This window comes from Medicago sativa, chromosome 5, assembly GCF_051527215.1.
Source record: "Medicago sativa cultivar Bolivia chromosome 5, Bolivia_mono, whole genome shotgun sequence".
Taxonomy (NCBI): Eukaryota; Viridiplantae; Streptophyta; class Magnoliopsida; order Fabales; family Fabaceae; genus Medicago; species Medicago sativa.
The window spans coordinates 36,804,683-36,816,710 of record NC_140753.1 but is presented as its reverse complement, the minus strand read 5'-3'; the positions used below and the strand labels follow the sequence as shown (position 1 = coordinate 36,816,710).

The 12,028-nt window shown below is 40.5% G+C and overlaps 2 pseudogenes; both read left to right on the top strand.

Annotated features, from left to right (window-relative positions):
- The first annotated feature begins 319 nt into the window (after nucleotides 1–319).
- LOC146922073 (uncharacterized) lies at nucleotides 320–2,366 on the top strand (annotated as a pseudogene).
- Nucleotides 2,367–7,605: 5,239 nt separating this feature from the next.
- Nucleotides 7,606–10,657, top strand: LOC146922072 (uncharacterized; annotated as a pseudogene).
- The last annotated feature ends 1,371 nt before the right edge of the window (nucleotides 10,658–12,028 follow it).

Sequence of the window (12,028 nt, the reverse complement as noted above, 5' to 3'; positions counted from 1 at the left end):
GTGTTGACCATGGCATGTTATGTTGGAGATATTTTATTTGTATCCGCTGCTACAGTTGAGATATTATTATATATACATGTTGGATTTGGATTTTGTTTAGACGTATCGTCTATTTCTTGAATATTTGTTATATTCACGTGTTTTATCGCTTTACTAGAAATAGGGCGTTACAAGTTGGTATCAGATCCGTGGTCAGTCTTGTCCGGACTAGTATGCATTGATTTTTCCTGTTTGTGCACGAATGGTAATGGATTACCTTCGGTACTTGTTTTGTGGTGCTGTTGTTCTTATATGTTGGTTGGTTTTGTGTAGAAGTGAGATGGCTGGTGGTAGTGATGATGCAGCGATTGCGCAGGCTTTGGCTTCGATGGCTCAGGTGTTAGCTCAGGCTAACGAGCATGCGGCGGTTGGTCATCGTGATCCTGGAGAGGCTGAGGAGCGGAGGCTTGATCGTTTTTTGCAAAATAGTCCGCCGACGTTCAAGGGTAGGTATGACCCGGATGGAGCTCAGACATGAATGCAGGCCATGGAGAGGATCTTTCGTGCTATGGTTACTAGTGAGGATCAGAAGGTCAGATTGGCTACTCATATGCTTGCTGAGGAGGCTGAGTATTGGTGGACCAATGCTAAGGGAAAGCTTGAGGTTGGTGGAGAAGCTGTGACTTGGGCTAGGTTCAAGACTGAGTTTTTAAGGAAGTACTTTCCTGAGGATTTGAGGACCAAAAAGGAAGTGGAGTTCTTGAACTTGAAGCAAGAGAACCGTTCAGTGGCTGAGTATGCTGCAAAGTTTGATGAGCTTTCGAGGTTTTGTCCGTACATCAATGCTGAGGATGCGATGGTTTCCAAGTGTGTGAAGTTTGAGAGCGGTTTGAGGCCCGATATCTATCAGTACATGTGTATTCAGGAGGTCCGAGACTTTGACACTTTGGTGCATAAGTGTGGTATGTTTGATGATGCTGGGACGGGTAAAGCTAATCATTACAAGGCTCAGCATGATAAGAAAGGGAAGATTCATGGATTTGGGAAACCGTATAGCAAGGACAAAGGAAAGAAGAAAGAAGGTGGTGGAGGCTCTAAGTCGAATGTTGCTGAGGTCAGGTGCTTCAAGTGTGGCACATTGGGTCATTTTGCTAATGATTGCAAGAAGGGTGAGAGTTGCTACAAGTGTGGGAAAGCAGGTCACAAGGCTTTTGAGTGTACTTATGTTGAGAAAGAGATCACTCGCTACAATTATGGTGAGAAGGGGCATATCAGTACTAAGTGTACCAAGCCGAAGAAGGCGGCAGGAAAGGTGTTTGCACTGAATGCGGAAGAGGTGAAGCATCCAGATAATCTCATCCGAGGTATGTGTTTTATCAATAGTACTCCTTTGATTGCAATTATTGATACTGGTGCTATTCATTCTTTTATCGCGGTTAGTTGTGTTGAGCGCTTGGGTTTGGTTGTGACTCCGTTGTCGCGAGGGATGGTTATCGACACCCCGGCTAGTGGTTCGGTAACTACTTCTTTGGTGTGTGCTAAGTGTCCTGTTAGTTTTGGTAACGTGGATTTTGAGTTGGATCTTGTGTGTCTTCCGTTGAAGCATATGGACGTGATTTTTGGTATGGATTGGATGTTGACTTTTGGTGTTAACATTAATTGTTTAACCAAGAGTATAACGTTTTCTAAACCGGTAGCTGAGATGGGTGAGAAGTTCTTGACCGCGGAACAAGTGAAGAAGTCTTTGGACGGTGAAGCTAGTGTGTTCATGATGTTTGCTTCCTTGAAGGAGAGTAGTGAGAAAGGAGTTGGTGATTTGCCGGTAGTGCAAGAATTTCCAGAAGTTTTTCTGGACGATATTACCGAATTACGCCGGAGAGGGAAGTTGAGTTTGCAATTGATTTGGTACCAGGAACAAGTCCTATTTTGATTGCGCCATATCGGATATCTTCATCAGAGTTGGGTGAGTTGAAGAAGCAGTTGGAAGAATTGGTCGAGAAGCAGTTTATCAGGCCGAGTGTTTCTCCGTGGGGTGCTCCTGTGTTGTTGGTTAAGAAGAAGGATGGAAGCATGAGGTTGTGTGTGGATTATCGGCAGTTGAATAAGGTGACGATTAAGAATCGATATCCGCTTCCGAGGATTGATGATTTGATGGATCAGTTAGTTGGTGCGGAAGTGTTCAGCAAGATTGATTTGAGATCAGGATATCATCAAATTAGAGTGAAGGTGGAAGATATATCCAAAATTGTGTTCCGAACGAGGTATGGACACTATGAGTATTCTGTGATGCCATTTGTAGTATCTAATGCGCCAGGTGTCTTCATGGAAGATATGAATAGGATATTTCATCCTTTTATGGACAGTTTTGTGGTGGTGTTTATAGATGATATTTTGGTGTATTCGAAGTCAGAAGAAGAGCATGCCGAGCATTTGAGGATTATGTTGGGAGTCTTGAAGGAGAAGAAGTTGTTTGCTAAGTGTGAGCAGAGTTTCCAAGAGTTGAAGAAGAGGTTGACTTCAGCTCTAGTGTTGATTTTTCCAAATCCGAAGGAATCGTTTGTTGTGTATTGTGATGCTTCTAAGATGGGTCTTGGTGTTGTGCTTATGCAGAATCGCCAGGTTGTGGCTTATGCTTCGAGGTAGCTGAAAGTGCATGAGAAGAATTATCCGACTCACGATTTGGAATTAGCGGCCGTTGTGTATGTGTTGAAGATTTGGAGGCATTATCTGTATGGTTCTAAGTTTGAAGTGTTCAGTGACCACAAGAGTTTGAAGTACTTGTTTGATCAGAAAGAGTTGAATATGAGGCAGAGAAAATGGTTGGAGTATCTTAAGGATTTCGATTTTCAGTTGAGTTACCATCCTGGAAAGGCGAATGTTGTTGCTGATGCTTTGAGTAGGAAGTCGTTGCATATGTCTGCTTTGATCGTTAAAGAGTTGGAATTGATTGAGCAGTTTTGAGACTTGAGTTTGGTTAGTGAGTTGACACTGGAGGGTGTGAGGTTAGGAATGTTGAAGCTGACGAGTAATATTTTGGAAGAGATTAAGAATGGTCAGAAGGAAGATTTGGAACTTGTGGATCGAGTGGTGTTAGTTAACCAAGGCAAGGGTGGAGACTTCATATTGGGTGAGAACGGTGTTTTGATGTTTCGTGATCGTGTTTCTGTACCAAGTGTTCTTGAGCTTAAGAGACGGATTTTGGAAGAAGGTCACAGAAGTAGTTTGAGTATTCATCCAGGAGCAACTAAGATGTGTCAGGATTTGAAGAGGTTGTTTTTGTGGCCTGGAATAAAGAAGGAGATGGCAGAGTTTGTGTATGCTTGTTTGGTTTGTCAGAAGTCTAAGATTGAACATCAGAAACCGTCGGGTTTGATGCAACCATTGTTTGTGCCAGAGTGGAAGTGGGATAGTATCTCCATGGATTTTTTCGGAGCGTTGCCGAAGACTGTTAAGGGTTTTGATTCAATTTGGGTGATTGTTGATCGGTTGACGAAGTCGGCACATTTTGTTCCTATCAAGACCGGTATGTCTGTGGCGAAGTTGGCTGAGATCTACATTGAGCAGATTGTTAGGTTGCATGGCATTCCTTCTAGTATTGTGTCGGATCCGGATCCGAGGTTTACTTCTAAGTTCTGGGAGAGTTTGCAAGTTGCTTTGGGAACTAAGTTGAGATTGAGTTCTGCTTATCATCCCCAGACTGGTGGTCAGACGCAGAGGACTATACAGAGTTTGGAAGATTTGTTGAGAGCTTGTGTGTTGGAGCAAGGTGTCAGTTGGGTCGAATGTTTACCGTTGATTGAGTTTACTTACAACAACAGTTTTCATTCTAGTATCGGAATGGCACCGTTTGAGGCTTTGTATGGTCAGAGGTGTAGGACTCCGTTGTGTTGGTATGAGTCAGGTGAAAGTGCTTTGTTAGGACCGGAAGTTGTGCAAGAGACTACAGAAAAGGTTAAGATGATCCAAGAGAAGATGAGAACGTCTCAGAGTAGGCAGAAGAGTTATCATGATAAGAGGAGGAAGGACATTGAGTTTCAGGTTGGTGATCATGTGTTTTTGAGAGTAAATCCTGTAACCGGTGTTGGTCGTGCTTTGAAGTGTCGGAAGTTGACTCCTCGTTTTGTTGGGCCGTTTGAGATCATTGAGAAGATTGGGGTTGTAGCGTATCGGATTGCGTTACCGCCATCTTTGTCGAATCTTCATGACGTGTTTCATGTGTCTCAGTTGCGGAAGTATGTGTATGATGCGTCTCATGTGATTCAAGTGGATGATTTGAAAGTAAGAGATAATTTGACCGTTGAGACTTGGCCAGTTACGATTGAGGATCGGGAAGTGAAGCATTTGCGTGGCAAAGAGATCGTTTTGGTTAAAGTGATTTGGGTTGGACCGACTGGTGAGAGTGCCACCTGGGAATCGGAGAGTAGGATGTGGGTTTCGTATCCAGAGTTGTTTCCGTCAGGTAATTTTCGAGTGCGAAAATTCTTTTTAGTGGGGGAGAGTTGTAACAGCCCGATTTTTCGCTAGATTTATTTTATTATTTATTTAATTGTTTTTATGTGTGCTGCTATGTGCTCGTATGTGATTATTTGCCTCTGTGTGTATTTTTGGTTGGGAGTTGTAGAATTCGGTATTAGAAGGGTATTTTAGTCATTTTGGACTCAAGGGTATTTTGTTTATTTTATGAGTGGGGGTAATTTAGTAATTTTGATGAGGATTATTTTTAGTGCTTAGTGAGAGTTGTTATTTTAGTAAGCCACTAGAGAGAGTGTAGTAATTATTTTATTACCGGTAGGTGACCGTCAGTATTACATTTTACCGTTAAGTGAGTAGTAACATTTTGGGTTAGAATAGAAATGGGTTAGGCCCATTAAGGCATTGTGAGTTGAGCTCAATTAGGTGGAACCTATAAAAACTCTAGTTTGTAGAGAAAATAGGGTTTTACCAACATTTTTCACAATTGAGAAGAGATAGAGATAGAGAGAAGATAAGGGTTTGAAGAGGAATATCTAGAGAAAGCTAGAGGAGGCTAGAGATTCAAGCTTTGGGAGCTAAAGTGAAGCCTTAGTTGGTGATTGTGAAGAATTAAGGTAAGGGGGTTAGTCTTTAATCATAATCTAGTAGTTTAATTTCTACCCTAATTCTTTGCATAATTGTGGTTAAGTGGTTAATTTGATTTTAGATGTAGGAATTCGTGCTTAATTTTGATGATATGATTATATGCATGAATTGAATGATAATGGTGTTGTTGTGGTTGAATTTGTATGTCAAAATGGGTATATATGAACATGATGAGTTTTTGTATGAAATTGATGATGAATAAATGTTGTGGTTGTTAGATTGATGATGAATTCTTGTTCAAATGTTGTTGTTGTTGTTTTAACATGTGTTGCTGATGAATTGGTGATGAGATTTGTTGTTGTTGTTGAAAGTTGTAAAAGTTTGTTGAATTGGTGAATTTTGATGTGTTGATGTTACAATCTCAAAACTTGTGTGTGTTTAAGTGTTTGAAAGCATATATGACCTGTAAACATCTTTGGGATTAAGTTTTGGGGTTTGGAATGATCAAAATTGGGATTTTGGGGTGAAAAGGGTTGGAACCCGTAACATTTTGCTTCAGAACTATGATAGTTTGCTTAAGCGAACGCGTAAGAGAACCAACATGTAGGTTCTGACTTCAGTTCGCTCAAGCGAACCAGCCCTTCGCTTAAGCGAACCTGCACAGGTTCAGCCACTTTTGATCTTTTGTTTCGTGTACTTGGGGACCAATCCGAGCTTTCTAAAATGTTTCTTTTGACTTGTTTAATATCTGTTTATACATTTAATCCTACTGGAACATCGTTTGAATCGAATTGGACTTGATTTTGTGAATTCCACTTAACTTTGGAAAAATGGTCCAAAACGTCAATTTTCCGAAAACTCGTTTCTCTCGTGGAATTGAAGTAGGATTAAGGTTGTATAATGTTTACATGATTTCTAAAATTGGTTGTGATTGGTTTCATCAAGTCTTAACATGTTTTGCTTTGAAAATGGGATTCTTTTGTAAAAATGATAAAGTGAGACGAACTTGTGATTTTCATGCTTTCGTCGTATTTAGCCGGTGAAACGCCAAGGTATACCCTACTGTACTTATACATAGCCTAGGGGAATACTTAATTGAGGCATTGGATCTTGTTTACTTGGTTTGGTTCAATAATTTCAATTATTTTGAAAATGAGACACCGATTGACGAACCTTGTTGAAAACGGTTCCTTTGAACCAATTACCTTGTAAATCTTTTGTGAATGACTTTATATGATTAATTGAGGATATATGAATGGTTGTTGAAGGTTGAATATGATGTTTATCATAAATGTTGTCTTATTCCACTTTGCTTGGTTTATGGGAAGTGTGTGGAATTGTTGTGAGATATTGTGTAGTTGATGATGATTTATGTGATGATGACTCTTATGTGAATTGTGATTGTTGAATTTGTGGACATGTATACTTGATAATGCAATTGTTGTTGAGATAGACAATGTAATTGGAGGTGTACTTTTACATTGTCGTTGTTATGTTGAAGTTGTGCATTATCGGGTCGTTGTTGTATGTCCATGCATCATATCATATTGAGTCATATGTTGAAATTTAAAAGGAGGTGTACTTTTACATAGTTGTTGTAAGAGGAAGTGTACTCTTACATGTAAGAGGAGGTGTACTCTTACATAGATGTGCGGTTGGCATCTAATGACTGTTGTTACGGTACCGCATGCATATATGTGTCGAGTTTAGGCGCTTTGCATAATGATATGAAGTCATGTTGTGAATGTGAATAATGTTTGTTGATGATATGTGCATTGATGGCTGCTTGTTGTGATATTGGATTGGTTGTATGAATGTATATCTGGAGGTTAATTGTTTATGCAAACTATTTGAAGATTGAATTATGGTTAATGTAAAGCTAACCTCCAGTGGTTTTTGCCGCCTACCTGTCTGTATGGATGGGTAGACGCCGTGCAGGATTAGTTGCTTTTGGTGAGTTGATGCTTGGATGGCGGGAGTTGTCTCGTTGTCGGTTGTCGAGTCTAGATTTTAGGCTCTAATTAGGGTGTAGTGTCCTTTTGTTTATGTTGAAATCTGTTATGTTGTTGAGATTTGTCCATTGTCGGACTTGGAGGATTATTTTTGTATGTTAATGTAGTGTTGGCCATGGCATGTTATGTTGGAGATATTTTATTTGTATCCGCTGCTACTGTTGAGATATTGTTATATATACATCTTGGATTTGGATTTTGTTTAGGGCCTTACAAAATGGTATTAGAGTCGTGGTCAGTCTTGTCCGGACTAGTATGCGTTGATTTTTCCTATTTGTGCACGAATGGTAATGGATTACCTTCGGTACTTATTTTGTGGTGCTGTTGTTCTTATCTGTTGGTTGGTTTTGTGTAAAAGTGAGATGGCTGGTGGTAGAGATGATGCGGCGATTGCGCTGGCTTTGGCTTCGATGGCTCAGGTGTTGGCTCAGGCTAACGAGCAGGCGGCGGATGGTCATCGTGATCCTGGAGAGGCTAACGAGTCGTTAGTGTTGTGTGACGGTTGAATACTGCCGTTGTGTTTCCTAATCATTGTTTGTTGTGCAGTGAACCGTGAATGGCTGGAAGGAACGATGCTGCTATTGCTGCTGCGTTGCAAGCAGTGGCTCAAGCTGTGGGGCAACATCCTAATGTTGGTGCTGATGGTAACGATGGGGTTCGAATGCTGGAGACTTTTCTGAGGAACCATCCGCCCACCTTCAAAGGCAGATATGATCCCAACGGAGCTCAGACCTGGCTCAAGGAAGTCGAGATAATTTTTCGAGTCATGCAATGCACTGAACCTCAGATGGTGCGTTTTGGTACGCATATTCTAGTTGAGGAGGCTGGTGATTGGTGGATAAGTACTTGTCCAATTTTGGAGAACGGAGGTGAGGAAGTTACATGGGCTGTTTTTTGGAGAGAATTCTTGAGTAGGTACTTTCCGGAAGATGTTTGCGGGAAGAAGGAAATTAAGTTCTTGGAGCTGAAGCAAGGTGATATGTCAGTTACGGAGTATGCTGCTAAGTTTGTTGAGTTGGAAAAGTTTTATCCACACTATAATGCTGAGACAGATGAATTCTTTAAGTACATTAAATTTGAGAATGGCTTGCGTGCTGAGATTAAGCGAGCAATTGGATATCAGAAGAACCGTCAATTTTCAGAGTTGGTTAGTAGCTGCAGGATTTATGAGGAAGACACCAAAGCTCATTATAAGATCATGAATGAACGGAGGGATAAGAACTAGCAGAATCGTCCTAAGCCTTACAGTGCTCCGGCTGATAAGGGTAAGCAGAGGGTGAATGATGAGAGGAGACCCAAGAAGAAGGATATACCTGCTGAAATTGTTTGTTTCTGATGTGGAGAGAAAGGTCACAAGAGTAATGCTTGTACTGGTGATGTGAAACGGTGTTTCCGTTGTGGTAAGAAGGGACATACAATTGCAGATTGAAAGCATGATTATATAGTTTGCTTTAACTGTGGAGAAGAAGGATATATTAGCCCTCAATGTAAGAAACCTGAGAAAACTCAAGCTAGTGGGAAGGTGTTTGCTTTAGTTGGTACTCAAACAGCGAATGAGGATCGTCTGATCAGAGGTACATGTTTCATTAATAGTACTCCCTTAATTACTATTATAGATACTCGTGCTACACATTGTTTTATTGCTGCTGATTGTGTTTCGAAATTGGGTCTTGTGATGTCATTTATGAATGGGGAAATGGTTGTCGAAACTCCAGCTAAGGGTTCGGTGACTACTTCTCTAGTATGCTTGAAGTGTCCTTTGTCGATGTTTTGTAGAGATTTTGCAGTGGACTTAGTCTGTTTGCCGTTGAGTGGGATGGATGTGATACTAGGTATGAACTAGTTGGAATTTAACCATGTTCATATTAATTGTTTTAGAAAGACGGTGCATTTTTCTTCTGCTGAAGAAGAAGGAGAAATTGAGTTATTGACTACTAAGCAGTTGAAACAGTTAATGCGCGATGGAATCCAAATGTTTTCTTTGATGGCGTCCCTGTCTATTGAGAATCAAGCAGTGATTGATAAGTTGCAAGTGGTGTGTGAATTTCCAGAAATTTTTCCTGATGAAATTCCTGATGTGCCGCTAGAGAGGGAAGTAGAATTTTCTATAGATCTTATTCCAGGTACGAAGCCTGTTTCTATGGCACCTTACCGTATGTCAGCTTCCGAATTAGCTGAGTTGAAAAAGTAGTTAGAAGATTTGCTTGATAAGAAGTTTGTAGGCCGAGTGTGTCGCCTTGGGGAGCGCCGGTGTTATTGGATAAGAAGAAGGATTGTAGCATGAGGTTGTGTATACATTACCGACAGTTGAACAAAGTGACAATAAAGAATAGGTATCCACTTTCGAGGATCGACGATTTGATGGATCAGTTAGTGGGTGCACGTGTGTTCAGTAAGATTGACTTAAGATCGGGCTATCACCAGATCGAAGTGAAAGGTGAGGATATTCAGAAGATGGCCTTTACGACACGTTACGGACATTACGAATATTCGGTGATGCCTTTCGGTGTTACTAACGCGCTGGGAGTGTTTATGGAATATATGAATCGTATTTTTCATGCTTATTTGGATCGATTTGTTGTTGTGTTTATAGATGATATTCTGATATACTCCAGGTCCGAGGAGGAACATCCCGAGCATTTGAGAATTGTTTTGCAAGTGTTGAAAGAGAAGAAGTTATATGCCAACTTATCAAAGTGTGAATTCTGGTTGAATGAGGTGAGTTTTCTTGGTCATATTATTCTGGTAGTGGTATTGTTGTAAACCCATCTAAGGTTGATGCAGTATCGCAATGGGAGACTCTGAAGTCGGTTACAAAAGTTAGAAGCTTTTTGGGTTTGGCAGGTTATTACCGAAGATTTATTGAAGGATTTTCCAAGTTAGCACTTCCGTTAACTCAGTTGACTTGTAAAGGCAGAGCCTTTGTGTGGGATGTTCAGTGCGAGAATAGTTTTAATGAACTAAAGCAGCGTTTGACGACGGCTCTGGTTTTGATTTTACCAAAGTCTGACGAGTCATTTGTTGTGTACTGTGATGCGTCTAAGTTGGGTTTAGATGGTGTGCTTATGCAGGATAATAAAGTAGTAGCTTATGCATCAAAGCAGTTGAGGATTCATGAACGTAATTATCATACCCATGATCTTGAGTTAGCTGCAGTAGTTTTTGTGCTTAAAATTTGGAGGCATTATCTGTATGGCTCTAGATTTGAAGTGTTCAACGATCATAAAAGTCTGAAATATTTATTTGACTAGAAAGAATTAAAAATGATGCAGCGACGTTGGCTTGAATTGCTAAAGGATTATGATTTCGGGTTGAATTACCATCCGGGTAAGGCTAATGTCGTTGCAGATGCTTTAAGTAGGAAAACATTACATATGTCTGCTATGATGGTTAAAGAGTTGGAGTTGCTTGAACAGTTCAGAGACTTGAGTTTGGTTTGTGAAGTGTCGACGCATAGTGTGAAATTAGGAATATTGAAGATCAATAGTGAATTTTTGAATAATATCAAAGAAGCTCAGAAGGTAGATGTGAAGTTGGTAGATTTAATGGTTGGGAACAATCAGGCTGAAGATAGTGACTTTAAAGTTGATGATCAAGGAGTGTTGTAGTTTCGGGGTAGAATTTGTATTCCTGATGATACAGAAATGAAAAAGATGATTCTGGAAGAAAGTCACAGAAGTAATTTGAGTATTCATCCGAGAGCTACAAAAATGTATCATGATTTGAAGAAATTATTTTGGTGGTCCAGGTTGAAGCGAGATGTGGCACAATTTGTATATGCGTGTTTAATTTGTCAAAAGTCGAAAGTTGAACACCAGAAACCTGCTGGGTTGTTGACCCCTTTAGATATTCCAGAGTGGAAGTGGGATAGTATATCCATGGATTTTGTGACGAGTTTGCCGAATACTCCAAGAGGACATGATGCGATTTGGGTAATTGTGGATAGACTGACGAAGTCAGCCCATTTTATTCCAATTAACATCAGTTATCCTGTATCTCAGTTGGCGGAGATTTATATTCGTGAGATAGTGAAGCTACATGGTGTTCCGTCGAGTATTGTATCAGATAGAGATCCAAGATTTACTTCTAGATTTTGGAAGAGTTTGCAGGAGGCGTTGGGTTCTAAGTTCAGTTTGAGTTCGGCGTATCATCCACAGACAGATGGACAAACGGAGAGGACAATTCAGTCGTTGGAGGACTTGTTGAGAGTTTGTGTACTTGAGCAAGGAGGAACCTGGGATAGCCATCTTTCGTTGATCGAGTTCACTTATAATAACAGTTACCATTCTAGTATTGGGATGGCACCGTTCGAAGCGTTGTATGGTCGGAGATGCAGAACTCCGTTGTGTTGGTATGAGTCTGGTGAGAGTGTGGTACTGGGACCGAACATTGTTCAACAGACAACTGAGAAGGTTAAATTGATTAGAGAAAAGATGAAAGCGTCGCAGAATAGACAAAAGAGTTATCATGATAAGCGTAGGAAGGATCTTGAGTTTCAAGAAGGAGACCATGTGTTTTTGAGAGTCACTCTTGTGACCGGTGTTGGACGTGCACTAAAATCAAAGAAAATGAGTCCGAGGTTTATTGGCCCGTATCAGATTTCAGAAAAAGTTGGGTCGGTTGCGTATAGAGTGGGTTTACCACCACATCTTTCAGAATTATGTTGCGGATCCATCTCATGTGATTCCAAGAGATGATGTGCAAGTGAGAGACAATCTTACGATTGAGACCTTACCCGTGAGGATTGAAGGTTGTGAGGTGAAGAAGCTGAGAGGCAAGGAGATACCTCTTGTGAAAGTCGTTTGGGAAGGAGCGGCTGGTGAAAGTTTGACGTGGGAGTTGGAGAGTAAGATGCTGGAGTCGTATCCAGAGTTATTTGAATGTGATACATTTTTGAGGACGAAAATATTCTAAGTGGGGGAGAGTTGTAACCCCCTAATTTATTATTTATTTATTTTATTGAGTTTTAGTGTCTTTTA